Source organism: Aegilops tauschii, chromosome 7 (assembly GCF_002575655.3).
Source record: "Aegilops tauschii subsp. strangulata cultivar AL8/78 chromosome 7, Aet v6.0, whole genome shotgun sequence".
Classification (NCBI taxonomy): domain Eukaryota; kingdom Viridiplantae; phylum Streptophyta; class Magnoliopsida; order Poales; family Poaceae; genus Aegilops; species Aegilops tauschii.
Window position 1 is genome coordinate 528,558,719 of NC_053041.3, and position 16,535 is coordinate 528,575,253.

Below are 16,535 nucleotides of genomic sequence, written 5' to 3' on the forward strand. Positions count from 1 at the left end.
CCAACCTTTACACACTTTTGACCAAACTCGGTGGCACCGACTGGATTTCTCGGTGAGACCGACCTGTGCAAAAGATATGAACGTTGGGGGTCTCGGTGGGACCGACTAGATCATCTCGGTGAGACCGAAGTGCAATGGCAACGGCTGAACTGCGTTTTGGTAATTCCGATCAGTTTCACCCGGTGATTCCGAGATGAAGTGATTTCATCACAGAAACTTGGTCAGGCCATCTTGGTGGGACCGAGAGCTGTTTCGATCAGACCAGAAAACTAGGGTTTTGGCTGTGGCAGTAGTAGGATCATCTCGGTGGGTCCGGAATGGATATATCGGTGGGACCGAAATGATAAATTGGGGTTTTGGACATATGTGTTTCGAGAAACTGATTGAGGGGTTTTGGATCAATATCACTAAGCACTTGAGCAACAACCTCATCCCCTTTTAATAGTATTAGCTTTCCTAAGGGACTCAATGTATCTTGGATCACTAAACCAAAAATGTAGAGTCTTGGGATAGCAAATTCTTGTCCTTCACATTTTGAAGGGGTTCCACATCTTCTTGTCCTTGCCACGCCACCATTGGACTTATCTGAAATATTCTAATAGAACTATTAGTCCAATAATATGTGTGTTGACATTGATTACCAAAACACCCAAGGGAGCAAATGTGCTTTCACAATGCTTCTATTTCTTCATGTGGTTTTCACTGACCCATTGGTAGTGAACTTTCTAGATCCCATAAGATTCACGAATATATGTGATGTTCTTCCTCAAAAAAAAGTGTGATGTTCCCTTTATGTGTTTTTCATGTTCCCATATTTTAGAAATAATGTAAATCTTGTGCAACTTTGTATCATATCCAAACGGTGTACCAATTATCTTACGGTTTTGTTTCTTTTCCTTTGCTTGTTCATTGTTGCTTATATTTTGTAATATTCTTAATATATTAAAGGACTTTGCTAGTGGAAGTGTTAATCATGCATTTGAAAATGTTAAACGTGTATAGAAAATTGTTAATCATGTGTACAGAAAATGTTTGTGACATTTAAAAATGAAACGTGTTTAAAAAATGTATGTGACATTTTAAAAATTAATTTTAAAATGAAAAAAAATGATGTAACTCATAAACAAATGTTTCATACATTCATAAAACTGTAAATTACATTATAGAAAATGTTTGCGACTTTGAAAATTGTGTTTGTGACAGTTTCAAAAAAATGTATACAATGAAAATATGTTTGCATAATATAAATAGTTTTTATATAATTTAGAAAATGTGCGTGACTTTAAAGAAAAATTCCTGTGATTCAAAAAATGTTTGTGGCATTTAAAATTGTTTATACAAATAAAGAAATGTTCATGTAGGTTAAAAAAGGTTTATTTCCATTAAAAACGTTTGTGACATTTTAAAGAAATGTTCACGTGTTTCCAAAAATGTCCGTGAAATTTTAAATGTAAAAAAATAAAAAAGATATGTAAAAGATATGAAAAAGAAGAAAAAAAATATAGCAGAGCGAACCAACACAGCGACAACAAAGGCAGCGACGCTAATAAGTCGACCCAATTTGATCGCCCATAGGTGATACCTAATAGGAATCCATATGAGGGGGACATAGCTCGCGTGGCATTGAGGGGAGTACGGGCGCTATGGTAGGGGAACGTGCTACAGAATAGAAAAAATATGCTACACGATCACACCTAGGAATACTATGAAGATGGCGGTAATCAGGACTAGAACCCGTTAAGCGTGTGACCCTACACGTTTGGAAATAAGCGGTCATGACCCGAAACACCTTTCGGTCAATAGTTAACATCGGGATCTAGACACCTTTATTAACTCCCCCATATTCACGAAGTTCTCGAATGGACCTTTATTTATGAATACCATTACGTTTGCTTCGAGATACATTTACAAAACTCAAGGTGAGATAATTTGAATCCTCGCGAGCAACTCCTTGATCACTATACCTATCATCCTTGTTACCGATTTTGTTCTCTTTACTCATGTCAGAGTTCTGGTATCCCGTTGTCACCATCACAAGTGTCTGGCCAGACGATAATGATACCAAAACACCGAGTGGCCCCAGAGAGTATCTCTCTATCATGGGAGGAGAAAATCCCAGTCTCGAACTACCAATACCAAGACATATGTTTCTGCTATACCCGAAAGTCACCTTTATTCACATATAGTTATGGAGTGACATCCGGTAACCCCAAAGTAACCATATGGTATGTTGGCATATGATATTCTCATGTTCTAAGTAACTGATAAATCATGAACAAGTTATATGAAAATACTGACAACATAACAACAATAATATATCTCAGTAATTCATAAGTTGGGTCTATCCAACACCACTGTTCTGCCAACAATGTGTTCTCATTATTGATAGCATCCTTGTACAATAACAATGCTCATAATCAGGAAACCAAGATCATCATCGATACATGAGCTAGCAAGACTAGGGATCATCTTGGTGTTTATGTTTCCACACATGCAATTGGGTTTTCCTTTGAATCTCATATTCAGGAACCAATGCAATTATAGCATAAAAATATAAACTTAATTATGAACATGGAAATAGCATAATAACATTTATTATTGCCTCTAGGGCATATTTCCAATAGTCTTCCACTTGCACTAGAGTCAATAATCTAGTTGCATAAGTTCTCTAACACCAATGGCATTCCCCTATTGCTTATGCTTTGCTTGTGGTATAGACTTCGTCAATGGATCTGACATCTTCAGGTCCATGTGTATCTTGCATAGCTCTGTATCCCCACGCTCCACAAAATTCATAATTTATGTGGAATCAACTTTGTATAAGTTTTAACTCTTGGTAGGACCTTGGCTTCTTGGCCCAGGCTATGGCGTCACTACTCTTACAGTGCTCCATCGGCACAAGCGCACTTGAAACCATACCAAGCTCGGTGACGAACTTATTTAGTTCAAATACCCTCCATTGTCACTTCCAAAGCGGCGATGTACATAGCCTCTATTGTAAAATCCTCCATAGTTTTCTACTTTAGAACAATTCCAACTTACTGTGCCACTGTTCTGTGTATTCACAAAACCTTGATTGAAACTCAAGATCATCTGAACCAATGGTGAAGTTTGCATCAGTGTAACTCCTTACAATGAGCATGCATCAATGTAAAACTTTACAACGAAGCTCTTGATCATGTCCATTTACGATAAATATGTCCTTAGAACTTCTCAAGAACTTAAGGATATTTTTCGTCGTTGTAGTCCATTTGATCAACACCTTGATCATTTTGGTATCTTGCACATAACACTGAGAGCACGACACATATCTAGTTGTGTACATAGCATGGCTTATATGATAAAATCATACACAAATTTATATAGAATCTCACTGATATCTTATTGCTCATCAGTCCTCTTAGGATACTGACTCTTGCTCAAAACTTTTCATGTGACCTCGACAAGAACACTTCTTGGTGTATACTAAACCATTTTGTATCTTGTCAATATTTCCATGTGACCTCGGCAAGAACACTTCTTGACGTTTTCATACTAACCTCTTAGTATTCTATCAATATATGTTGAGGTTGTTCAGGGGGATGGCCGCTACGGAGATGGCGATGTGTGACTTCGTGTGTTGCTCTTCTGGTGTTGGGCCTTTTATAAAGGTTGTTTAGGTGGATCCGACAGCACGGTTGGTAGTCCCAACGACCATCCATATGAGCGGCGATGGTCATATGGAACGCCATCTTTCGTGATGGTCCAGGAGCGTGTTTGAGGAAAAAAACGTGCATACTCTACAAGTATCAAGTTCATCTATTTCGGCGTTGTTCTGCTAAAGTGCTAAAATTTCTGGATTACACTCACTTTCTATATTGTGATGTGTGTTTTTTTGTATTGTGATGTAGAAACACCGGCTGCCGGCGCAGAAGTTATCTCACGATGAAGAGGGTTCTCAACATTATGCCAGCATGAAAGATTATCTGAGATGATTGAATCATCATACAAGGCAACCAATGCTAAATCCAATAATCATCCAACAACAACCCAAATGCAGTTCACACATGGGGTTGCCTCTGCTATCTGGGATAAGTACCCCAGCATGGTGTGGCCACATGTGGACGGAAGTTTGATATCTCCTTTTTATTGATCCGGTATTGGAACAAGAAAGGGTATCCCGCACCTATTTCTCCAGAGGTGACCCTGAGTATCGAACCCACGAGAGGAATATTCCCTTGAAGCAATGGTCTCTAGCAAGCTTTTGCCAAAGTGTCAAATACAGCTTTTATCCGGATCAACAAGCAAATTGTGATTCAACACTTATAATAAAAAGAAGGTAAGGGGATGAGGTCTTAATGCTTACAACCATGTATTAGTGTTGGGACCAAAAATGATATTAGTCTCTGCTCGGGAATTCACCCATCAAGAGGTACTTGCTTCATATCAGAGTGGGGGATGTGTCCAAATAACATATTGACCAACACGAGTCCTGCATCAAGAATCAGTTGTCCTACCGAAGGCCCTATCCGTCTCGTGGGGTTGCCCTGATAGTTAAGATAATAATATCAGACAAAAGCATTAGGCGTTTAATGACTACACCTCATGAATCCCCAAGGATGTGATCCATGTTACTCTACTAAACCTTACTATCACCGGTGTTCGGTATAACACTTCATGTTCCCCTTCCTCCTAGCCTCACCGATGCTCAATCTCCAAGATCCTAGGTACCTCCAGGGACGAAGATCACGGACAAGACAAGAGATACTTCATGAGAAAAACATTTCACACATAGGAGACATTGTGTCAAAGACTTCCATTCCCTTCACCAAATACCTGGGGTTGCAAGGCTCATGCCTCACCCCATACCTTACCAAACTACTCACACATGGAGATCAGATTGCAAGAAAAAAACATTGAAGAACACATCTTGGGATTGATTGATTGAAATATGTCTTACAATGGATGCCTTGTACGATGCACGATTACAAGTATGAACTAGATGAGATAGCACTATGGTGGTGGAGATGGCTATGGAGGTGAAAATGGTGGCAGCTAGGGTTTGTGGATGACGATGGTGATGAACAGGTTCTGGCTGTGCTTGACGCTCCTCTATCTCTCGTTATGTTGACATTTCGATAGGGTCCCCTTTATAAAAGTTGTTCAGGTGGATGACCTGCCTCGGTTTCCACACCATATGACCACTCATGCGAGCGTGTGCGGTCGCGTGCAATGCCGTCTTTGGGTCTGGCGGCCTTCTGATGCCTCATGGTGACTTATTTCTTCTCCATTTCCCTTCGTTTCCTTTCTCCCACGTGATTTCTTCCCTTTTTAGCCCATTACCTGTGGAAAAAATATCAAAGAGAGGATTTGTGGAATCCTTTGCATTCATTAGTCATTAGTGGCAATATTGGAGCGCATATTTCTCTTTTCATGAAATCATTCAGTTTAGACAAGGTTGAAACGAGTGTAAAAATATCACTCATCAAAGTTCAATTGCCTCTGCTATGTGGTACAATTACCCCGGAAAGCCATGGGGACAAGTGGGGGAGAGTTCGGCCGGAGCACGAGTTTCTCAGACTAATGCAAGCCCACATCCAGTTCTTATACATGGTACCAAGTCCATCTGGGGTCGGTACAAGGAGAGCCTGCCGTACTATAATGAGAACATGTCATACAAATGCGAGGTGCTGCCTACAAAGAGCAAAGCACTTGATTTTCATCAACCTGGGGAGGGAGAAAACTAGTCTTATTGAAGCAATAGGCAAGATTGTCATCAACCTGGAGAGCGATGATATGCATAAAGACACCAGGACGACATGCAAGCTGCAGTTACTCCGTAGAAAGACACAATGAATGAGGTGGACACCACAGTTACTCTACCGAAAGACACCATGGATGGGGCGAGCCATAGTTACTCTACATGAAGTAAATGAGGTGCCTACTGTAGCCATGGACGATGGTTACTGGTGGATCTAGCAGGTAATGCCCGACTTGACGGTATAGAAAACTACCAACCTGCTGGAGAGAATGTGCAGTCTAAGCCTTTCAATGACTGGGATTGGGAAGAGGTGTGGAAATTATAGACGAACCAGATGGGACAGGGCAGGAGTAGCAACGCCTTGAACTAGTGGATCTTCTCTAGGTAGATGGCTTTTCACCAGAGGAACTGCTCTAGGAAGACGAAGCCTGGAACCAGGCACTTCAGTAGGCAAACCCGGCAAACGTCGTCGAGGACGCACCCATGTCTTAAGAACCCGCTGCTGGAGATGCCCCGACGTATGATCCCGCGAACCAGTCTGATGTCACCGAGAATGTGTTCTGGCTCTGGAGCCCCCTGTTTGTAGGCAATGACTACGACATCCCTTTCTCGGCCCACCGGAAGAGGAGCAACTGAAGAACTATTTTTATCTTAATAATAATAAGACTAGTGAAGTATAAGCAATAAGGGTTCCTGACGAGAAATCCCCGGGAGATATATGGGAGTGCTGCTGATGCTCGAACATGTTTCCAGTGCTCTATGCCATTTGGTTAAACCCATTCGCTAATCGCTCGTGTTATGACATATATAAGCTTCCACACTTTTACATATTATATCTTTCTCTGTGATGCATCATGACCTGATAATTCCGTATGTTTGTTAGTTCTATCTAGTCTAGGGTTTTTGTTCTTCGAACGAAGAAGCACCAACCTCCCAAGTTCATCACTTGTTCTCTCTCTCTCTCTATCTGCAAAACAAAGAACTAACATTTTCAGGATACCTTTTACCAGGCTCCTTTGATTCAACCCAATTTCGCAGGATTTATATTGAAATATTTGAGTCCTTAGAACATGTGTAGTTTGTTTGATTTCTATTGCGTGATTTGAATTCATAGAAAATTTCCGTAAGGGTTTATTTGCACTCTATTTGGAGGAAAATGTTCATCCACTGGTACAAGTCTTCTATTTTCCCTGGTTTTCAAACACTCATTGGTACTGAAGTTTTTACATCTTATAAGATGACTTGGAATCCTTCTGATTTTTTTTCTTTGTTTGCTTTGATTTATAGGTCAGAATTATTTTAGGATTTTTCTCGAAGGATCCCTTTACACTAGGCTTCCTCGACTCAACCGATTTTCGTAGGATTTTTTTGGGAGAAATTGAATCTTTTAAAAAAAATCATGTTTAATTTGTTTTGTATTGCAGGATTTGGGCTCATAGAAAAATTCCATAAGGATGTGTTTAGACACTGTTTTGTAGGAAGATTTTCATCCACTAACACAATGCTTCTGTTTCTTCCAGTGGTTTTTACAGGCCCATTGGTAGTGAACTTTTTACATCCTATAAGATTCATGAATACATGTATGTTCTACCTCAAAAAAAAAGTGTGATGTTCCCTTCATGCGTTGTTCATTTTCCTGTATTGTAGAAATAATGTAAATCTTGTGTAACTTTGTATCAGATCCAAATGGTGTACCTATTATCTTATGGTTATTTATTTATATTTTCTAATATTCTAAATATATTACAAGAAGCATCTACATAAAAAATGAAAAGTGTTAATCATGCATTTGAAAATGTCAACCATGTATGTAAAAATGTTAATCATATGTGTGGAAAATGTTTGTGACATTTAAAAAGTCACGTGTTTTTAAAAAATGCAAGTGACATTTTAAAATGTAAAAAATCATGCAATTCGTAAATAAATTTTTTGTACATTCAAAAAGCTGTAACTTACATTTCAAAAAGTGTTCATGAGTTTGAAATTTTTGTTTGTTACATTTAAAAAACAATGTATACAATGAAAAAATGTTTGCATTATATAATTTTTTATAGAATTTAGAAAATGTACATGGCATTTTAAAGGAAAATCCCCATGATTAAAAAAGTGTGTGTGTCATTTAAAAATATTTATACAAGTACACAAATGTTCTAGGTTAAAAAAGGTTTATTTCCATTAAAAATGTATGTGACATTTTGAAGAAATATTCACGCATTTCCAAAAAAATGTCATGAATTAAAAATAACTGTTTATACAATGTAAAAAATTATCATGTTGTTAGGAAAATGTTTACTGCAATTAAAAAAGTACAACATGTATTTGAAAAATGTTACCATGTATTCAAAAAAGTGTTCAACACATGTTTTTTTAAAATCATATGATGTATTTGAAAAATGTCTAACGTGTATCATGAAAATGTTAGGCAAACTCAAAACTCGCAGTAGTAGCATAATGAAATTATGCTTAATTCTACTGCTTGAATAAAAGTGGAATTGGCCATATTCAATCTAATCTTAGTAGTAGCATAAGGACCTAAACTGAGACTATCATGAATAGACTTAGTGATAGTGGAAACACTAGCACCTAGATCACATAAATCACTGAATTTATTCAAACCAATCCCAATATACTGTATAGTAGGCTCAAGAACATCTTCTTGCTTAGCTAGCAACTTACTATACAACTTCTTTCTTTCATCATCTAACTCATGTACCTTGGCTGCAACGTGATCAACAAAGACATTATATGCCTTATCATTTGTTACCTCGAGGAGTGGGTGTTTCTTTGCTATCATCTTCCTGAAATCTGCAAGGGTATACGTGTATTCTGGCACATGGCTTTTATCAAGCTCTTCTGCCTTTCCTTCATCATTTCTCATCATTTTGACATCTTCAACCAGGTTAGGTTTCAATTTACCTACAAACTTGGCTAGGGTTAAAGTTTGGCTCTCTGCAATTTTAGTCACTTATGCTTCCATATTCTTGGTTCTTCCATCAAGAATATGCACATCATTTGTTAGTCCAACAATATTACCGGTCGGCTGACCAAGTAAGTTATCATGATCTTCAGGATATTTTTGAAGGTGTCATTCTACTCATTTTGGCTAGCAATAAAAAAATCAGAGTATCTTCAAGAGTATTTCTATTGCTACTGCTAGCTCAACTGAAATTGTTGGGTGCTCCACTATTATTAGGATAAGGTAGTCTAGGAGCATACCCATTATTTCTCTCGTTGGGATTATAGCTATTGCGAGCAATGAAATTAACATCATTCACTTTTTCATCAGTGATGTCATTCACGTGTACCTCTTCTTTATCTTTTATGACGGAGATGAGTTCATCAAGTTTATCGATCAACTCCGTACTCTTTTCTTCAGCTGCATTGACTCTTTTGGTGTTAGTTCTTTCAACATGCCATTGGGCATGGTTCTGTTTATATCACCAAGTAGTTTCTTGACATCATCTATGGGCTTACCCATAATAGTTCCTCATGCAGTTGTTGCTACTTGTGAGCTGCGTTGGGATTTCCCCGAAGAGGAGAGGATGATGCAGTACAGTAGGGATAAGTATTTCCCTCGGTTATGAAACCAAGTTTATAATTTCAGTAGGAGAACCAAGCAACACTATGTAAATTGCACCTATACACAAACAACAAATACTTGCAATCCAACGCATAGAGGGGTTGTCAATCCCTTAACGGTTATGAGCAAGATTAAATTGTATAGGTTTTGATAGATAGATCTAACTAAAATACAAAATAAAAATAAAAAAAGTTATAGCAAGGTATTTTTGGTTTTAATATATGATAGAAAATTGGCCCGGGGGCCATAGTTTTCACTAGAGGCTTCTCTCGAGAAAATAACATACGGTAGGTAAACAAATTACTATTGGGCAATTGACAGAAAAGCAAATAATTATGACGATAACCAAGGCAATGATCATGTGTATAGACACCACGTCCAAGATTAGTAGACCGACTCCTGCCTGGATCTACTACTATTACTCCACACATTGACCGTTATCCAGCATGCATCTAGTGTATTAAGTTCGTTGAAAAACGGAGTACTGCTTTAAGCAAAATGACATGATGTAGACAAGATAAACTCATGTATGAATAAACCCCATCTTTTTACCCTTAATAGCAACGATACGTACGTGTCATGTCCCTTTCTGTCACTGGGATATAGCACCACAAGATCAGACCCATTACAAAGCACCTCTTCCCATGACAAGATAAATCAATCTAGTTGGTCAAACCAAACCAATAAACCAGAGAAGAAATACGAAGCTATAATAATCATGCATTTAAAAAATATTGTATACAATGAAAAAATGTCTGCATGATATTTTTTTTTACAGAATTTAGAAAATGTACATGACATTTTAAATAAAAATCCCCGTGATTAAAAAAAGTGTGTGTGACATTTAAAAATATTTATACAAGTACACAAATGTTCTTGTAGGTTTATACAAGTACACAAATGTTCTTGTAGATTTGATCATAAGCTCACAATTCATTGAAAGTGCGTTATATCGACTAGAGGGGGGTGAATAGGCAATTTTTATGAATTCTTCACTAAGGAATTTGCCAGTGAGGAAATTCCTTAGCGAAGAACTACTTGCAGCGGAATAAGTACTCAAAAGTATGCATAGCAGAACACAAGCATGATCATCATGATGAAATGAAGACAAGCACAGAATACAAAAGCGTAAACACAGGATAGCACAGGATGAAGACAAACAGACTGAAGAAATTGAACTGAGGAAATTGAGAAAGTCTTCAGTCAAAGTCTTCAAACACAGATATGAACAAGTGCACAACACAGTTATGAGGAAATGAAAGAGTTGAGGAAATAGAACCAGTAAGCTTGGTGAAGACAATGATTTGGTAGACCAGTTCCAACTGTTGTCTCAGTTGTACGTCTGGTTGGAGCGGCTAGGTATTTAAACCTAAGGACACACAGTCCGGGACACACAGTCCACACCGTATTCTCCTTGAGCTAAGGTCACACAGACCTCGCCCAATCACTCGTGGTAAGTCTTCAGGTGACTTCCAAACCTTCACAGACTCAGTCACTCGGTGATCCACAATTTCCTCTTGGATGCTCTAGACCATGACGCCTAACCGTCTGGAAGATGCACAGCCTTCAAAGGTAACAAGAGTCGGATCCACACAGGATCAATCTCTTCAGTGATGCTCAATCACTTTGGGTTTGTGGGTGTTTAGGTTTGGGTTTTCCTCACATGATGATTTTCGCTCAAAGTCCTCGGAGGATGGGATGCTCTCAAATGACAAGTGTCAGTTTCTCTTGGAGCAGCCAATCAGCCAGTGGTTGTAGGGGGCGGCTATTTATAGCCTAGGGAGTAGCCCGACATGATAAGACATAAATGCCCTTCAATGATATGACCGTTAGGTGTGTAGATATTTTGGGACAGCTGGTGCATAGCACAGCAACGGTCGGAAATTTGAGTATCAAATTCCTCAGGGCTATCGTGTTCCTCACTATGTAGGCAATCCGTACTGGCAAATTCCTAACTCCTCAGTCAGAACAAATTCCTCGGAGACCAGAAGAACTCCGTCTCTGTCACTGAAGAAATTGACTGAACTGTATGAGATTTCCAATGGCTTCACTCGAAGGGATTGGTAGGTGTAGGATTTTGAGTTGAGCATCACATGGAAATTTTTCCTTAGTATTTCCTCGACCCCCTTTTACAGTACAGTGTTTCCTATGACTCAAGAAAGAGAAAATGAAACTACGAAAACAAAAGTCTTCATGCTTCATGTTCATCAAATGAATACCAAGTCTTCAAGGTCACACCAATTTCTTCACTTTCAAAGTCTTCAGAAAGTCTTCAGAAATCCAAAGTCTTCAGCCGAAGAACTTCATTTTTAGGGGTCGACTTTCTCTGTAAATATCAAACTCTTCATAGACTTATGGACCTGTGTACACTCATAAACACATTAGTCCCTTAACCTATAAGTCTTCAATACACCAAAATCACTAAGGGGCACTAGATGCACTTACATTCATCGGACCCCAACAAACACATTGCAATAAGTCATTACATCAAATAGATCTCCAAGAACACAGAGGAGAACATTGTATTGAAGATCAAAAAGAGAGAACAAGCCATCTAGCTACTAACTACGGACCCGTAGGTCTGTGGTAAACTACTCACGCATCATCGGAGGGGCAGCAAGGATGATGAAGAACCCCTCCGTGATCGTTTCCCCCTCCGACAGAGTGCCGGAAAAGGCCTCTAGATTGGATCTCGTGGTTCTGGAACTTGCGGCAGCGGAAAAGGTATTCCGTGGACTCCCCTGAGGGTTTTGGGATTTTAGAGTATTTATAGAGGCGGAGGTAGGTTAAAACAATGCTCGTGGGCCCCACTACCCACCAGGGCGCGCCAGAGGCCCCTGGGGTGCCCTGGTGCCTAGTGGTCCCCTCTTCCATCTTCTCGTGGCCTCCAGAAACTTCCATGGTCTCTTATCACCAGAAAAAATCTCCAAAAAGTTACGTGGCATTTGTACTTCATTTGGTACTCATATTCTACAAAAGTAAAAAAAACAAGCAAAAAACCAAAAATGATATAAAGTTGCTTGTAAATGTATATAAAACATCCAAGATTGATAATATAATATCATGGAACAATTAATAATTATAGATACATTGGAGATGTATCAGTTGTATCAAGAATAGTTTTTGACATAGGATTTAAATCATTATAAAACAAATGAATGATCAATCATTCTTGCATTCCATGGTTAGGACAATTCCTTATAGCTTCCTTCATTCGATCCCACGCAAGTGCTAGTGGCTCACAATCTTTGTGCTTAAAACTTGCTATGTGCGAACAAAGTTGCATTATTTTTGCAGGTGGGTAAAACTTAGATAAAACTTGCTGCAATAATTAGCCCATGAAGTTACACTGCCTCTAGATAGAGATAGAAGCCATTCTTTTTCTTTTTCCCTTAAAGGAGAAAGAAATAGATGCAACTTCAAAGTGTCAGGATCATAATCTCTAATGTGTGCCATGTTATACAATTTAGTAAAATTATGCAAGTGCATACTGGCATCCTCAGAAGAAGAGCCTCCAAATTGGTCATGCTGAACCATAGAGACTAGGTTCGGTTTTATCTCATACTCAGCGGCAACAACATCAGGTTGTGCTATAGGTTCATGCATAAAATTATTGTTGGGAGTAGCAAAACATCCAAGATTCTGAGCCATGGTAATACTTTTGGGGTTTTCATCTAACAAGACTTGCAACAAAAAGGAAAACAAAAACGGAAACTAAACTTTAACAAAAACTATAAACACAAAGTCTCCCCAGCAATGGCGCCAGAAAAAGGCTTGATAACTTCTTTTGATGATCTGGAAATGGAGCAGAAAGGATTCTCGCCTTTTTCCACAAAGGTGACCCTGAGTTATCGAACCCACAGGAGAATGATCCCCTTGAAGCTAGGGTATGAAGCAAGCTTTTGTTAAAGAAACAATTCCAGCTTTTGACTGGATCAAAATCAAACAACTAAAGGAGAAAACTTATAATAATATAGGCACGGGTATGAGGTATTCATGCTTGCAACCATATATTTGTGACTGGACCAAATATGATCTTAATTTGTGTGCTCGAAGTCACCCATCGAGATATGCTTGTTACACACCGTAGTGGGTGATCTGTCCAAATTATGTATTGACTTGCACATGCCATGCATCAAGAGTCAGTTGTCCAACCAAAGGCCCTATCCATCTCGCGGGGTTGCCTCGATAATTAAGATTGCAATAGTCAGATGAATGCATTGGGATCTGTGTTACCATACTAAAACTTTTTGTCACTGGTGTTCATAATAACACCTCATGGTGTCCCTATCCTTAGCCTCCTCGTGACTTGTTCCTCATGAGCCTGGGTACCTGCAGGGATGATGAACTGATCCGTCCATTTTGCATCATGTTTTCCTACTGTTATTTATAGTGTTTTTAATCAATATAACACTTTGTGGAGCAATTCTAATGCCTTTTTTTCTCTCTTAATATGCAAGATTTATATAAAGAGGGAGATTGCCGGCAGATGGAATTCTGACCTGAAAAAGCTATGTCAGAGATACCTATTCCGCACATCTCCAAATGAGCTCAAATTTCACGGAGATTTATTTTTTAATAAATAAAAAATATTAGAAAATAAATACCAGAGGGGGCCAGCTAGGTGCCCACGAGGCAACAGGGCGCGCCCACCCCCTGGGCGCGCGCTAGTGGCTTGTGGGGCCCCTGGCCATCCTCCAGTGCCCATCTTTTGGTATATAAGCCCAGTTTCCCTAAAAAAATAAGCAAAAGACTTCCGGGACGAAGCGATGTCATCTCGAGGCGGAACTTGGGCAGGATAACTTTTGCTCTTCGGCAGAGCGATTCCGCTGGGGATACTTCCCTCCGGGAGGGGGAAATCGAAGCCATCGTCATCACCAACAACCCTCACATCGTGGGAGGACCAATCTTCATCAACATCTTCACCAGCACCATCTCATCTCAAACCCTAGTTCATCTCTTGTATTCAATCTTTGTATCAAAACCTCAGATTGGTACCTATGGGTTGCTAGTAGGGTTGATTACATCTTGTAGTTGATGCTAGTTGGTTTGTTTGGTGGAAGATTATATGTTCAGATCCATTATGCTATTCAATACCCCTCTGATCTCGGACATGATATGATGTGTCGGTAGTTACTTTTGTTCTTGAGTACATGGGAGAAGTCTTGTCATAAGTAATCATGTGAATTTGGTATTCGCTCGATATTTTGATGATATGTAAGTTGTTGATTCTCTTAGTGGTGTCATGTGAACATCAACTACATGACACTTCACCATCTTCGGGAATAAGGGAAGGCATTGTGGAGTATTAATTAGATGATGGGTTGCTAGAGTGACAGAAACATAAACCCTAGTTTATGCGTTATTCCGTAAGGGGCTGATTTGGATCCATATGTTTAACACTATCGTTAGATTTATCTTAATTCTTCTTTCTTAATCATAAGTGGGAGGCTTGTTCAAGTAAGAATAGCACCCAAGCACCGGTCCACCCACATATCAAATTATCAAAGAAGCGAACGCGAATCAAACAAACATGATGAAAGTGACTAGATGAAATTCTCGTGTGTCCTCAAAAACATTTTGCTTATTATAAGAGACCATTCCAGTCTGCCCTTTGCTACAAAAAGGATTGGGCTACCTAACTGCACCCTAGTTACTATTGCTACTTGTCACTTTTTAGAAATTATCTTGCTATCAAACTACTCGTTACTGAGAGTGCGTTATATCGACTAGAGGGGGGTGAATAGGTGATTTTTACAAATTCATCACTGAGGAAATTCAGGGTGAGGAAATCCCTAAGTCATGAACAACTAACAGCGGAATAAGTACTCAGATGCAAGTATAAAATAACAGAAGCATAGTCATCATGATGAAATGAAAACAAGCACAAAGTACAAAAAGCGTAAACACAGGATAAGCAGGCTGAAGACAAACTGATTGAAGAAATTGAACTGAGGAAATTGAGAAAATCTTCGGTCAAAGTCTTCAAACAGTAATGATCAAGTGCACAACACAGTAATGGGGAAATGAAAGGGTTGAGGAAATAGAACCAGTTAGCTCGGTGAAGACAGTGATTTGGTAGACCAGTTCCAACTGCTGTGACAGTCGTACGTCTGGTTGGAGCGGCTAGGTATTTAAACCTGAGGACACACAGTCCTCACCGTATTCTCCTTGAGCTAAGGTCACACAAACCTCGCCCAATCACTCGTGGTAAGTCTTCAGGTGACTTCCAAACCTTCACAAACTCGGTCACTCGGCGATCCACAATTTCCTCTTGGATGCTCTAGACCATGACGCCTAACCGTCTGGAAGATGCACAGTCTTCAAAGGTAACAAGCGTCGGATCCACACAGGAACAATCTCTTAGTGATGCTCAATCACTTTGGGTTTGTAGGTGTTTGGGTTTGGGTTTTCCTCACTTGATGATTTTCACTCAAAGTCCTCGGAGGATGGGATGCTCTTAATGACAAGTGTCAGTTTCTCTCGAAGCAGCCAACCAGCTAGTGGTTGTAGGGGGCGGCTATTTATAGCCTAGGGAGCAGCCCGGCATGATAAGACATAAATGCCCTTCAATGATATGACCGTTAGGTGGGAAGATATTTTGGGACAGCTGGTGCGTAGCACAGCAACGGTCGGATATTTGAGTATCAAATTCCTCAGGGCTATCATGTTCCTCACTTGTAGGCAATCCACACTGGCAAATTTCTAACTCCTCAGTCAGAACAAATTCCTAAGAGACCAGAAGATCTTCATCTCTTCTCACTGAAGAAATTGACTGAACTGTATGAGATTTCCAATGGCTTCACTCGAAGGGATTGGTAGGTGTAGGATTTTGAGATGAGCATCACTTGGAAACTTTTCCTTAGTTTTTCGTCGACCTCCTTTAACAGTACGGTGTTTCCTATGACTCAATAAAGAGAAAACAAAACTACAAAAACAAAAGTCTTCATGCTTAATATTCCTCGCATGAATATAGAGTCTTCACGGTCACACCAATTTCTTCACTTTCAAAGTCTTCAGTTGAAGACCTTCATTTTTAGGGGTCGACTTTATCTGTAAATATCAAACTCCTCATAGACTTATAGAACTGTGTACACTCACAAACACATTAGTTCCTTAACCTATAAGTCTTCAATACACCAAAATCACTAAGGGGCACTAGATGCACTTACAATCTCCCCCTTTTTGTTGATTGATGACAATATAGGTTAAGTT

The 16,535-nt window shown here is 39.3% G+C and overlaps 1 pseudogene; it reads left to right on the plus strand.

Moving 5' to 3' along the window:
• The first annotated feature begins 3,596 nt into the window (after positions 1-3,596).
• Positions 3,597-6,376, plus strand: LOC141027342 (uncharacterized; annotated as a pseudogene).
• Positions 6,377-16,535: the final 10,159 nt, after the last annotated feature.